We start from the raw sequence: 13,835 nt of genomic DNA, 5'->3' as shown, positions 1-13,835 counted from the left end.
GTGTAGGTTCAGTACGCATTACCTGTATATAGAAAAGTTTCCCGGCATAAAGACTGTACAGAAAATGCTTTTGTTCTTATTGATTGAAGGATCACCAATATATATGGCACCTAATCACCTAACGTACATAATATATACAAAATATATATACCAACATTTGTCACAAATGTTTTTTTATGGGCAAATTTTGCAAATGACTGTGCACCCCTGGCAAATCATATTAACATAAACTTTGTAAATTTATTAAAATGCAACCAGGAATCTGAGTGATATATTTCAGAGAACATAAAACTCAAATCTCTACATAGTATGTTTGAAACTGCATCACAGTACTATTGAGTTTACACATGCATCATATAGCTGTACTATGAAGGATAAGGGCTCAGGTACACATCTTGATTAAGGCTTCACACAACCTCCAGAGCTGTAATATGGAAACCTTTAACAGAGAAGTCCTGTGAAACTAGAAAAGGTAGCGGTGTAGTGCCGTTCATGGCTTTAATTTTTGGCCAACATCCGCTGATGAATTGCCTGCTCAGCCAGTCATTGACTGCAGTGGTGTCCCGCCCCAGTCACTGATTGGCTGAGCGGGCAGTCCATCAGCTCGATATGTGATATTGCAGCTGGATTTGCTGCTGGAGGTCAATGGCTGTCAGTGAGACCCAGGAGCAGTGATACATGGCACAGGGATAGGTAAAAATCTTTTATTTATTATGTTCCCGCACCCCCCTGCCTTCCCGTCATTTTCACTGTTTCGCTGGACTTCTCTTTTAAACTCAGTGCATTGGTTCTTCCATGTGCATGGCCCTTAAAGGGGTAGTGCGGCGGTAAAGAATTACAGAATAACACACATTACAAAGTTATACAACTTTGTAATGTATGTTATGTCTGTGAATGGCTCCCTTCCCCGTGTCCCACCACCCTCACCTGTGTACCCTGAAGTGTGGTGCGCTATACATACCTGTCACGTGCCGACTCGTCTCCGATCTTCAGTCATTGAAGTCATCTTCGGACGGCTGGGCCGAATCCCTCCGACCGTCCTGAGTGCCGGCTGCTCAGCCGCGATTGGCTGAGCACAGTTATGCTCAGCCAATAGCGGCTGAGAAGCCGATGACGCGGCAGAGGGGGGCCGGCACTCAGGACGGTCGGAGGGATTCGGCCCGGCCGTCCGAAGATGACTTCAATGACTGAAGATCGGAGACGTGTCGGCACGTGACAGGTATGTATAGCGCACCACACCTCCGGGTACACGGGTGGGGGTGGTGGGACACGGGGAAGGGGGCCATTCACAGACATAACATACATTACAAAGTTGTATAACTTTGTAATGTGTGTTATTCTGTGAATAATTCTTTACCGCCGCACTACCCCTTTAAGGTATGCAAAAGGTAGCTGTCAACAGGACACTGACGATGATCTCTTCTATTCCTCCAAAAACACTCTAACATTCATGTGTCTGGAAGGGAGGGGGACCTTAGGCTGCTGCCATGCTACTCTGCTGGCTTTTCTAGAACAATAGGATCAGGCAATTCAACATTTCCCATCCTTCTCTCCCCTGACGCATTCGATGGTCGACCACTCCTGCCAAATTCTCCTTTAATTCTAATAAATATCATCCTCCCAACCTAGTCTGCTTACCCTAGACTAGACATACATGTCTTATAATGCATATAATTACTCCTTGTATAGCAGCTTTATAGTAAAACATACGCAGGTGAAGACTCTTCTCAAGGATACCTGTGAGAATTGTTATTTCAAGAATACCAGAGACGCTTACATTGCAAAATTACAAACAATCCATAAATGTGGTTATGGGGGAATCTAGTTCTGGACGTTAGCAAGAATTAAATAGACTAGTTAGGTGCATCTTGTATCCTTGTGACATGTTTATGTGCAGAAATTACTAGCAGTCTCTATGGACTCTATAAAGAGACTTACAGACGCTTGCAAGTCGAGGCTAGTAGGTGCGTATCAGTTTTATAGTCTGTTGGTATTTTATATGAAACAATTGCTGATCTTTAGACTTTTTATATAATTTACTGTGTTTTATTCTAATAAACTATTTCCAAAAGAAATGTAAAACTGTAAGAGCGGTGTTTTTTTTTTTTTTTTTTTTTTCTTCTAGTCGCTACTATCAAGTACTGTTAAAATTAGTAATTCCTGTAGGGGTCAATTACTTTCAATTTATTTACATTGGATGCTTTCATCCCGTCTCTTCCGAAAATGCTGACTGTGGAAAACAAGTGCAAATGTAACATGGAAATGAAAACTATCAAACGCACACCGAGGAAGACGCTGCAAAAAGAAATACGCTGTAAACAAAAGCATCAGATTAAAATATCAAATTATTCTAATTGCGTGAACACCTGCTACGTTCTCCCAGAAAACCTGAAATACAAATGCATTTGAGGATTGTCGACACTTAGAAAGGGAAGCCCAGAATTGTGTATTAGATTTGGGATTGGGGAGGCTTTGTCACAGATGAATAAACTGCACAGCTTTCTGCCCAAAACATGGAGTTTTGTGTCACACCGGGCCTGATCCACGTCCACTGCAGCATTTGTCATTGTAGCCGTGATAGTGTATAGAGATAAATGTATAACCCTTAGAAAGACTGATAATATATTCACAAATATGCACGTAATGCATTTATTGGGATAGCTGAGATAATATAAATAATGAATACACTACAATCCGTTCTAGGACTAAAGTGGCTATATGCAGTAGAAATGTAAAAACTCTATTTGCATAGTACTGTATATAGTCATTTGGGTAGTCTTTAGTCATTACTAGAGCCGAGCGCATCTCAAGCATGCCCAAGTCCGATTGTCCTGCTTTTGATTACTGGTGGCCTAAGAACTTGGATGCAGTCCTAAGGGTGCATTCACAATGAGGAATTCTCACAGATTCCACGAGGAATTGAAGAGGAAAGATTGCTGCTTGATTCCTAAGGTGCGTTCACACCCGACACTGATTCCGCCGCTCGCCCCCGAGTGCATCTCTCTCCCCGTGCCATAGACTTCATTCTGTGGTCAGGCGGATTCTGTCGTCCGCCCAAAGAATTGACATGGCGTTTATGGCACAGGCGGAGATGTGAACGGGAGCAAGCGGTTGAATCCGCGGCGGGTTATCTGCCTGGATTCCGTAGTGTGAACCTACCTCTGCTCTGGCAGAAAAGGAGCAGAATTCAAGCAGAATGTAAGGGAAATTCCAAGCAGAATGCAAGCCCCATTATAGACTTCTATAGGATTCTTCTAGTGGAATCCGCTCAAAGAATTGACGTGTCAATTCTTTGGGTGGAACGCGGATCTGCATTTGATATTTCCTAACTGAAATTCCACCATGTGAACGAATGAGCAGGAAGCCCATTTAACACAATAGGAAAATGAAATGTTAAATTTTTACTGGCAGAATTTTGAGCGGATTCTGCACGCAATTTGCTGTGGAATCTGCTAAAAATTCTGTGAGAATTGCTCAGTGTGCACACACCCTAAGGCCTGGAAAATATGCATACAGCCTGGACTCCGATAAGGCCTCATTCATGCGCTCGTAGTGCAGCTCGCAGTTACGACCATCAATAGTGGTCTGCAATTCACAGACCTGTGCATAGACTGATAAATGATCTGTGCAGCTACTGCGGGTCCTTACTAAGACCTGTCCTTTTTTTCTTCCAGCATGTGTCATGGCCCCATACGCACCTAAGGATGTGTAATTGTGGCCATTGAAATGTATGGGTCCTGAAAGCTGTTCGTAATTGTGGACAGAATTATGGACCTGTGAATGAAGCCCGACTGACAAACAGTTGTACTGTTCATTAGAGATGAGCGCAACTCCGGCATGCTCAAGTGTGATTGTTCGGCATTTGAATACCAGTGGCTGAAGAAGTTGGATGCAACTCTAGAGAGTCCAGGAAAACACTGATACGGCCTATGGCTGCATCCAGCTCCTTCAGCTACTGTAATCAAATGCAGAACGACCAGACTTGAGTATCTTGGAGTTGCACTAATCTCTACTGTTCGGGTCTTTTAGTGAGTAAACATCCACAATTCAGGAAGAATAGTATTAGGCTGGGTTCACACTATGTATATTTGAGGCTGTATTTGGTCCTCATGTCAGGTCCTCATAGCAACCAAAACCAGGAGTGGATTGAAAACACAGAAAGGCTCTGTCCACACAATGTTGAAATTGAGTGGATGGCTGCCATATAACGGTAAATAACTTCCATTATTTCAATACAACAGCCGTTGTTTTAAAATAACAGCACATATTTGCCATTAAATGACGGCCATCCACTTAATTACAACATTATGTGAACATAGCCTTTCTGTGTTTTCAATCCACTCCTTGTTTTGGTTGCTATACAGCCTCAAAAATACAGCCTCAAATATACGTAGTGTGAACCCAGCCTTAACCTGTAGAGCGCCATTTGGCTAAGTTGCCTCCACTTAACAATGTCTGTAGCTGCAGGGAATATTTGCACAATATTGAGGAGGAAATTTGTTATTCAGCTATATTTAAGTTGATTTACTTGTGTGCTTTGGGTTATTGTTTGTTGCATCCCCTAACATCTCTTCCGCTTCAGGCCATGGACTGCCGCTTTACACTATCCTGTGCAATACTTTTATACAGTATAGTCAGAAGACTATATATATATACTACTACCTATTATCATCAGCACAAAATTCTGCTCAGGACACGAATATCTTCACTTTCACCACTTTTTATCTCTTATTTTCAGTGCAATTTACTGGACGTAAAACATAACGTGCTGCAACAATGTATCCCGTCTTTTAAAGTCTCTATTGTGCAAGGTATGCAGTATATATGCATAATATATAGTGCTTTACAAGCAGCAAAACATTTTTTGTTGATTAATGAGATATTTATTTACTCTTTGCAGTTGTGAAGTTTCCGGCATAGTTACTGAGTGTTAAAGGGGTTGTCCAGAATAAAACAATTGATAGCCTATCCTAAAGTCCTGACACCCGGCTTTTCTGCCATTCAGCTGTTTGCCGGTGGCACTACAGTGAGAACGGAGCTGAAAGCAGTTGACTCTATTCTCTGTATAGTGGCAGCACCAGAGTACTGCAGCCTCAGTTCCTATTCACTTCAATAGAAGCCAGGGCGGCAGGGCATTATTGCCGCTGCTACACAGTAAACCGAGTCAACTGCTTCCAGCACCATTCTCACTGCAGTACTGCCACCGAACAGCTGAATGGCAGAGAAGCTGGGTGTTTACAACCCCTAGATCAGTTATTAATAACCTATTATGTATATAGGCCGTCAATTGTTTTATTCTGGACAACCTCTTTAATATAGCGACTCCAAAAGGGTAGTAACAGGGTGACTCACAGGCCACTCACTTACTGGCTGAGCGGGTATTCCTCAGCCAGGATTTGACGTTGCAGTAGCTGCAAGAGACTGGCAGCTGTCAGAGAGCTGGTGATGCTGCGCTGCGGGGGCCCTTGGATGGGTAAGTATAGATTCTTCATTATGTGCCCTCCCTGGATTCTTAGAGTTCCTTGGAGTTCACCTTTTAAGATCAATTTAAAACTACCTTCCCACATGCATCTGAAACCACCCCCTCTTGCATTCTCCTGTGGTCGCGCAGTGTTGCGGATAATCCTGACAAGGTTGTGCAGGCGGTGTGGTTAGACTTATGCATGCGTGTGGTAATGTGGCCCGAGAGTATATACAGAAAGCGTGATGGGCATCTTTTTTTTATTCCTATGCCGATATATTTATTTTGCCAGTCATAGGTTTCTTACAGCAGGTGATGACTCTTTTCGATAGCTCGGTTTATAATTGTGACAGGAACGTGGGTACAATTAGTCTAACAAGCTGCCTTTTCTTCTATAACCTAGTGTAACATTATTTTTTCTTTGTTTGAAATCCAGACAATTCTGATCTAATATGATTAATCCAATTTGCTAAAAGCTTGTTATTAAAATGGCAGCCAACCGAGACTTTTTCCGGCTTGAAAAAAAAATAGTTTTCTAAGTTTTCCTTTAGGGGTACGTCCACCTTAGCAACCATTTTTTTTTTTTTTGCTGCAATACGTCTAAATTGGAAGATTCATTTCATTAAAAACCTCCTACCGTTTTGTGCCTACAGCTCTTATGCAGATCTATGTGTCCCAGAAATAGTTTGATTTTGCAGTCATATTTCCCATCCATCTGTCACCTATTTTTTTCTGTATATTTGCTGGATTAGTAGGAACAGACCAAAGAGAGTTTTGACTGCAGATTTAAACTGCTTAGGGTTTATTTTGTAGTCTGTTACTATGGAGACGCATATGTCTGTTCAGGAGCTGGAAACACAAAAGGAGGGTTTTTTTGTGCCTCTTTTTATTTTCTTACATTTTTGTTCTAGGTTTATTGTAGCATTACAAAAGTATACTTTGTGTGTGTGTGTGTATATATATATATATATATATATATATATATATATATATATATATACAAATATATGCAGTGCTTTGTGTTGTGTGTAGGGGAGGGGGCCCATTTAAAATTTAAAATCCTAGCTACGCCCCTGATGAGTGCACATGGCAAAACTGTCCATGTTGTGGCCAAAAAACAGTTTGCATTCAACTCCCGGTATCTGGACACTTAGATGTTCGCCTATCACTATTCAGCACTTTGAGAGTTTGGGAATGAAAGCACAGACAAATATTTTAATGGTACCATGTGTCTCCCTGACCCAACTAATAATATATTAATATACTATTCTATTATATATACTATTAGGCTATGTTCATGCAACGTATATTTTCATAAAATGATTATTACGATAATATACGTTACCTTTCTTCTATGGGATCCTGGCCAGAGCATATACACATAGGGGGAGATTTATGAAAGGGTGTAAAATTTAGACTGGTGCAAACTGGCCACAGCAACCAATCACAGCTCTTCTTTCCTTTCACCAGAGCTGGAAGCTGAGCTGTAATTGGTTGCTGTGGGCAGTTTGCAGCAGTCTAAATTTTACACCCTTTGATAAATCTCCCCCATAGTGTACGCTCTAGCCGGGATCTCTCGCGGCGCCGCAAACAACTGACATGTCCGTTTTCTGCAGCTGCTATTCAGTGAATAGCGGCCGTAGAAAACCATGTCAGTGCACACTGTGGAGCGCGCAGCTCCGGCCGCTTGCTCCATAGTGTGCTGTGGAGAGTTCTTATGCAGCGTGCACGGATGCGCCCGCATTAGAACACTGTGGCCAAAAAGATCATCCGGCCGATACTGCAGTACTGGCTGGGATGATCTTTTCTGGGACTGTCCGGGTCACGGAACGGCCCGTCTAATACGCAATGTGGACATACCCTTTACAAATATACAGTATAAGGCTATGAATTTTCTTACACCTCTCTGAAGTTCTATCAGAGGAGCAGTCTGACGGATCTGTCTCCAGCCCCATCTCTCCCTTGCTGAATAAACTTGTAAACTGACAGATAACCTTTGATCTGGTTATAAATCCATTTAAAATGTATTTGTCATGAGGGGCCACTGTTGACAGAACTTTGGATCTCTATGGCATGTGACGTTTATGTACGTGACCCCCGTTGAACCAGAAAAGGGGTTGCACGCTTTATGGTCTCATGCAGGTTTGTCACCATGGAGACCTAAACTCCCGCCGGCAGCATGGTGTTCACCACTGATTTGCGGCCCTTCAGGACAAGGACATTTTAAAGCATTACGAAGCTGCTCTTCTGATAAAGCTTGACCTTGAATAACACAGCAGCCTGTGCTATATGTAAAAACTAGGATGCAGTAAAACAGAAACTAAGCTAAATTTGATTAAAGATGTTTTCAGCCCCCCAAAAAGTGCAACGCAAGAAAAGAAAAAACTTTCAAAGAGGTTGGCCAGGTTCATAAAACTTTTTATAGTTTGCTGAGGGCCCAGTAATAAAAGGATAAATACTTCCCTACCCTGGTCCCCTGAAACTCCTGCTCCTTTTTCTATTTCCAAGAAGAGGACCTGTGCACCTAGCCTTTTACTGAGGTGTGACACTGCTACGGCCTGTCATTGGCTGAGAGGTCCTGCTTGGACATCCCGTCTTGGAAGCAGGAACAAGTGGTCAAGAACAGGCAAGTGGAAGGTAGACTGAACAGAAACTGCGAGGGATCATGTTATGTAAGTATCAACTTTTTAAAATATTTTTGATGGTGATAACGTCTTTTCATTTATTATAGACTGTTAGGGGTATGTGGCAAAGCTCAGATCTCAGGGCCTCTTTGTGCCTTCTGTTTCTAGTACACATAGCTTGTATGAAAATATATGTTTTAGAAATGTCAACTTTAATATATATCTATTTCAGGGTCTAATTTTTAGTCGTTGCTCATAGCTTTAGGGTACGTTCACACTTACCGGATCCGCAGCTGATTTTCTGCTGCGGATCCGCACCAGATCCGCAGCAGATTTCATTTAATTAACTGAACACAGCATCAAATCTGCACCATCAAATCTGCTGCGGATCCTGTAGGTATGAACGCACCCTTAGTGTACTTTTGTATCACTTGTGCGTAAATGCATAGATTGGCTGCAGTTACGAGACCTAGACCACCGACTCATCAGAAACTACAGTAGCCATTGTTTAGAAATGGTAATATGAGAAGTAGCAGTCTTATGCCGAGCCTCTTACGTTCCTCGTGTTCTGTAGCTGGTGGAGGTCTGGTGAGATGCACATCTCAGGTACTATTCCTCTACAGTCAGGTCCTGGGATCTGGAAACATCTGCTGGAATATGCTGAGACTTTGACAATGCACTAATTGAATTAGTCTTTTTCTGGGGTTGCAGGCTACACTAATTGAATGTGAATCAGCCGTGTGTTTATCTGCGTATATGGGAAATGAGAAAAGCCTAAACCTCTGGGAGCAGCCGACTCGCAGATCTGACCAATCAAGTGTACTGTGCTGCTCTCTAATGGTCCTGAGCAGTATTGCCATATCTCCAGGGAGAATCAATGCCTTCATTATTTTTTCCATATACAGTAATGCAATACAGTTATCAGGGCTTTATTGTACTTATGTTATTGTTCTTTTACCATTCGAGCTTATTTAAAATAACTAAAATGATAACTTTTGAGGGAGGAGAACTTTTAATTTTTTTTTTTAACATCCTAGGGAGATTTTGTGCCTTCTGTTATGGGATGAGCTTTAGCCATTTTTTTTTTATTTCCTTGAGTGGCTGTTCTCACAAAGTTAACCCTATGATTGAGAATGGGAGGTTGGACCCCTCATTTTATAATTTTATGACCTATCTAATTTGACTGACCATTATAGTAAATGTCCTCATACACAATTGTTGAGGAAAATGGATAATTTCTCCTACAACAATAATTTGTCAGGTGACCTTTAACCACCAACAATCATTTTAGCCACCCAATGATAAGGCATTGGCAACTGGAAGGAGGTCAGATGTGTTTTAAAAACCATAAATGATCATTGAGGGAGACTTGTTCTCAGAACCATCCCAGAAAGATCTTTTGTCTTTACGATGACTTTCCGGTCAATTTGAACTATAAGGGTCAATATGTGTTTTTCTGTGGCTGCAAAATGATCATTCATCAGGCAGTTAATTCACTGGTTGTTTAAAGAATCGCTGTCATTAAGGGTATGTTCACACTTAGCAAATACGGCAAATTCCGTGGCAGGTCTCTCCACCGCAGAATCCCGCCGTGCTCGGTGTCCTGATATGAGTGAATGAGAGCTTCTTTGAGCGGAGAGCGGCAGCTGCGGAGGAGCATGCGCTCTCCCATAGGCGGGTTCTGCCGTGTCATCAGGTATGCAAGAAAAACAAACAAAAATACCCCCATCTCACTGCTAATGGTGAGACATAAACCCAATACAGATATGAAAATCGCTAAAAGCAGCCCCCCTTCCCCCCCAACTGCTAAAGGAAATCTCCATTAAAATAATGAGGCTCTTGGCATACCATTTGCAAACCATCCCACCAAGTTAAGGTGGCCTCATACATGGGATGAATTGTTGTCATCAGGTATCTCATAAGTTATGATGTTTTTACACAGAGAGATTTATCTGACAGATTATTAAAGCCAAAGCCAGGAATGAATTTGAAAAGAGGAGAAATCTCAGTCTTTCCTTTATGACCTGTTCTCTGTTTAGTCTGTTCCTGGCTTTGGCTTCACAAATCTGTCAGATAAATCTGTCTCTGCTGAGACTCATTCTAATCAGGAGTTATAGCAGGGGAGAGAATGCCGTAGCAGCGCAATCCACTCTCCAGCCATACGCCAATCCCAATCTATAGATTTACATTGATGGAATTAGCTGATCAGGAGATACAGCTAGGGAGTGGATCTCGCAGCTTTCACACTCTCTCCACGGCTATATCTTAGCATTGAGACCCTCTGCAATCAATAACTTTTGACATGCCAGATGACATGTCCGAAGTTATTTTTAATGACCACTATGGCTATTATTCTTATGGCCATAAAATTAAATGAATTGCTCCTATTTTGGCCAGAAAAACTTGCATTTTTTAAAGCTGATATTTAAAAAAGTCATTTTTTTCATACATAAAACAGTGAGATATCTTACTAGTGTCATGGACTGGGATTTCCTCAATGATCAGACGGGCTAAGGCTATGTTCCCACTTTGGGAACATATTGGGCAAATGCGTCCATCGTGTTAAATAGATGGCTGCTAATAATGATCATTATTATTAGTCATCTACAGTATGTTACGAGACAACCGCCTTCACAGATATATTCCTAAAGTGGGAACATAGCCTAAAGGTTTTGTGGTATCTAGCGATTATCCCCGACTAGGCCAATATCCCCCTAAACTATAGGGCCAGTGGTCAGACAAGCAACATTGTGTGCTGATCACTTTGTTTTGCTTTGCTGAAAAATCATTATTTATCGGCCCCATATCTCCCCATTCAGTGGAGGATGAGCGGCCAACAAATGATGACAGCAAAGGGCTGCGCGAAGCATCCAGCCATCATTCCTGTAGCCCTCCTGACACAGTTATTGAGCCTTGTAATAAGCTCCGCACATTAACGCTGATCTACAAAATTAGCACTTGTTTACAGCGTGTGGTGGGTCATCTAAGATCTATTTACACTTCATTTTCACATTTTCCATCCTTAGGGCCGTATTACATGGCACAATGTTAGGAGGAACAATTGCTTCCCCTTTGTTCCCTACTTACAGTCTGTGCCTTTACACGCACATTGAGGGGGGGGGGGGGGTCCATGGGGAGCTGTGGGAGGGCCTGGCCAGATGATCTTTAGATTGATGGGGGTGACCCATAGGAGAGAGCGGAGGTCTGCTGCCCAACGCTCCCATTACACGGAGTGACGGCCAGCAGACTATCGATATCGTTAGCAATTTTATCAAACATGTTGAGAGACAATGAAGCGCCGACATCGTGCATTGGCTGATTTTTGCCTTTTAACCTGAGCTATTGCACCAAACTATTATCGGCTGGAACAGCAATCGTTATCACTTTGTAGGGGTTTAAATCCCAGTGAACACTGCAGCCTCTTTATTTGCTTGCCAGGCACAGATCGGTAAATTTGGTAGTTGCTGTATCTGATATTAGCCTATGCCATTCATCGGCAGCTGTGATGGTATTCCAACTCAGAAGCTCATTGGTTGAGCAGACAGTATTTCATACCGAACACTGTACCGTATCGGGGCTCCATGACAGCAGAAGTGGGGGAGTGAGGAATATAAGCTTTTTTTTTTTTTTTTCTTTTTGTATCACCAGACAACTCCTGTACAGTACATACCCCTATGGGTAAATTGGCCCAAAATGATCGACTATGTTTAAAAGAAGGGTAGCAATAGCTGAAACTAGACAGTCCGTAATTTATCAAAGTGCCAAAGATAGTTTAGCAGAGTGTATCTGCTGGTGAAGATGCACCACACTACACCACGATTAATTCCAAAATTGAGGAAAATGCAGATTGATTGTCTGCCCTGTTGTATATGAACAAGGTACTGTATATAGATTTATAACAAGGCTTCTATAGATCATGTGGGCCAAAAATCTGGTTTTGCCTTAAAGTGTAAAATTAAACATAAAAAATGTCATAAAAAGGAAAAAATAATACAGCCGCAACAGAAAACAAAAATAATAATAATATAAAAAAAAAAAAAATATATATATATATATATATACTAGAAAATGTACCCGGCGCTGCCCGGGTATAAAGTGTCAGTGTGTTAATTAGATTTGTTCTAAGGTGCCCAGGAGGCCAAGCTAAAGGTATTGTTTCATCTGAGTTAATCAGTGGAATTAGTGTATACCTGTAGTGCATAGTTGGAGGGGATCTGTATACCCACAATGTATAGTTTTTAGGGGTCTCGCATATCTGTAGTGCATAGTTGGGGGGGCTGTATACCTATAGTGTATAGTTGAGGGAGGTCCTGTATACCTGCAGTGTACAGTTGATGAAGGTCCTGTATACCTGTACTGTATAGTTCGGGGGTCCTGTATACCTGTAGTATATAGTTGGTGCTGTATACCTGTAATGTATAGTTGGTGGAGGTCTTGTATACCTGTAGTTTATAGTTTGAGGGTCCTGGATACCTGTAGTGTATAATTAGTGGAGGTCTTGTATACCTCTGGTATATAGTTCGGGGGTCCTGTATACCTGTAGTAAATAGTTTGAGGGTCCTGTATAACTATAGTATAGAGTTGGTGGAGGTCCTGTATACCTGTAGTGTATAGTTTGGGGTCCTATATACCTGTAGTATATAGCTGGTGGAGTTCCTGTATACCTGTAGTATATTTGGGGTCCTGTATACTTGTAGTATAAAGTTGGTGAAGGTGCTGTATACCTGTAGTGTATGGTTTTGAGGTCCTGTATACCTGTAGTGTATAGTTTGGGGTCCTATATACCTGTAGTATATAGTTGGTGGAGTTCCTGTATACCTGTAGTGTATAGTTTTGGGGTCTTGTATACCTGTAGTGTATAGTTTGCGGTCCTGTATACCTGTAGTATATAGTTGGTGGAGGTCCTGTATACCTGAAGTATATATATATGGTGGAGGTCCTGTATACCTGTAGTATATAGTTTTGGGGTCCTGTATACCTGTAGTGTAAAGTTTGGGGTCCTGTATACCTGTAGTATATAGTTTTGTGGAGGTCCCGTGCACTTGTAGTGTATAGTTTTGGGGTCCTGTATCCCTGTAGTGTCCTGTATACCTGCAGGGTTGTATTTAACCGTATGGCAGTGTTATTCAGTCACAGTGTGTCGGTATTGGTCATGTCTGGTATGGGGGTGTTATCCAGTCACAGTTTGCCGGTATTGGTCAGGTCTGGTATGGCAGTGTTATCCAGTCACAGTATGGCGGTATTGGTCAGGTCTGGTATGACAGTGTTATCCAGCACAGTATGGCGGTATTGGTCAGGTCTGGTATGGCAGTACTATCCAGTCACAGTATGGCGGTATTGGTCAGGTCTGGTATGACAGTGTTATCCAGCACAGTATAGCGGTATTGGTCAGGTCTGGTGTGGCGGTGTTATCCATTCACAGTATGGCGGTATTGGTCAGGTCTTATATGACAGTGTTATCCAGTCACAGTATGGCGGTATTGGTCAGGTCTGGTATGACAGTGTTATCCAGTCACAGTATGGCGGTATTGGTCAGGTCTGGTGTGGCGGTGTTACCCAGTCACAGTATGGCGGTATTGGTCAGGTCTGGTATGGAGGTGTTATCCAGTCACAGTATGGCGGTATTGGTCAGGTCTGGCAGTGTTATCCAGCACAGTATGGTGGTATTGGTCAGGTCTGGTGTAGCAGTGTTACCCAGTCACAGTTTGGTATACCTGTTGTGCCCTGTATATACATGTACTGTATGGATG

The 13,835-nt window shown here is 42.2% G+C and overlaps 1 protein-coding gene across 2 annotated transcripts in view; it reads left to right on the top strand.

Moving 5' to 3' along the window:
- BTRC (beta-transducin repeat containing E3 ubiquitin protein ligase) overlaps window positions 1-13,835 on the top strand; it is a 183,258-nt gene that overhangs the window by 31,828 nt on the left and 137,595 nt on the right. The window contains exon 2 of one of the 2 annotated variants that reach the window (XM_069980183.1): window positions 4,739-4,811. The exons of the other annotated variant lie outside the window; for it this stretch is intronic. The gene's annotated coding sequence lies outside the window, so the exon portion shown is untranslated. The remainder of the gene's footprint in view (window positions 1-4,738; window positions 4,812-13,835) is intronic. 2 annotated transcript variants of the gene reach the window in all.

This window comes from Dendropsophus ebraccatus, chromosome 8 (genome assembly GCF_027789765.1).
Source record: "Dendropsophus ebraccatus isolate aDenEbr1 chromosome 8, aDenEbr1.pat, whole genome shotgun sequence".
Lineage (NCBI taxonomy): Eukaryota > Metazoa > Chordata > Amphibia > Anura > Hylidae > Dendropsophus > Dendropsophus ebraccatus.
This window is presented reverse-complemented; position numbering and strand designations above follow the sequence as displayed.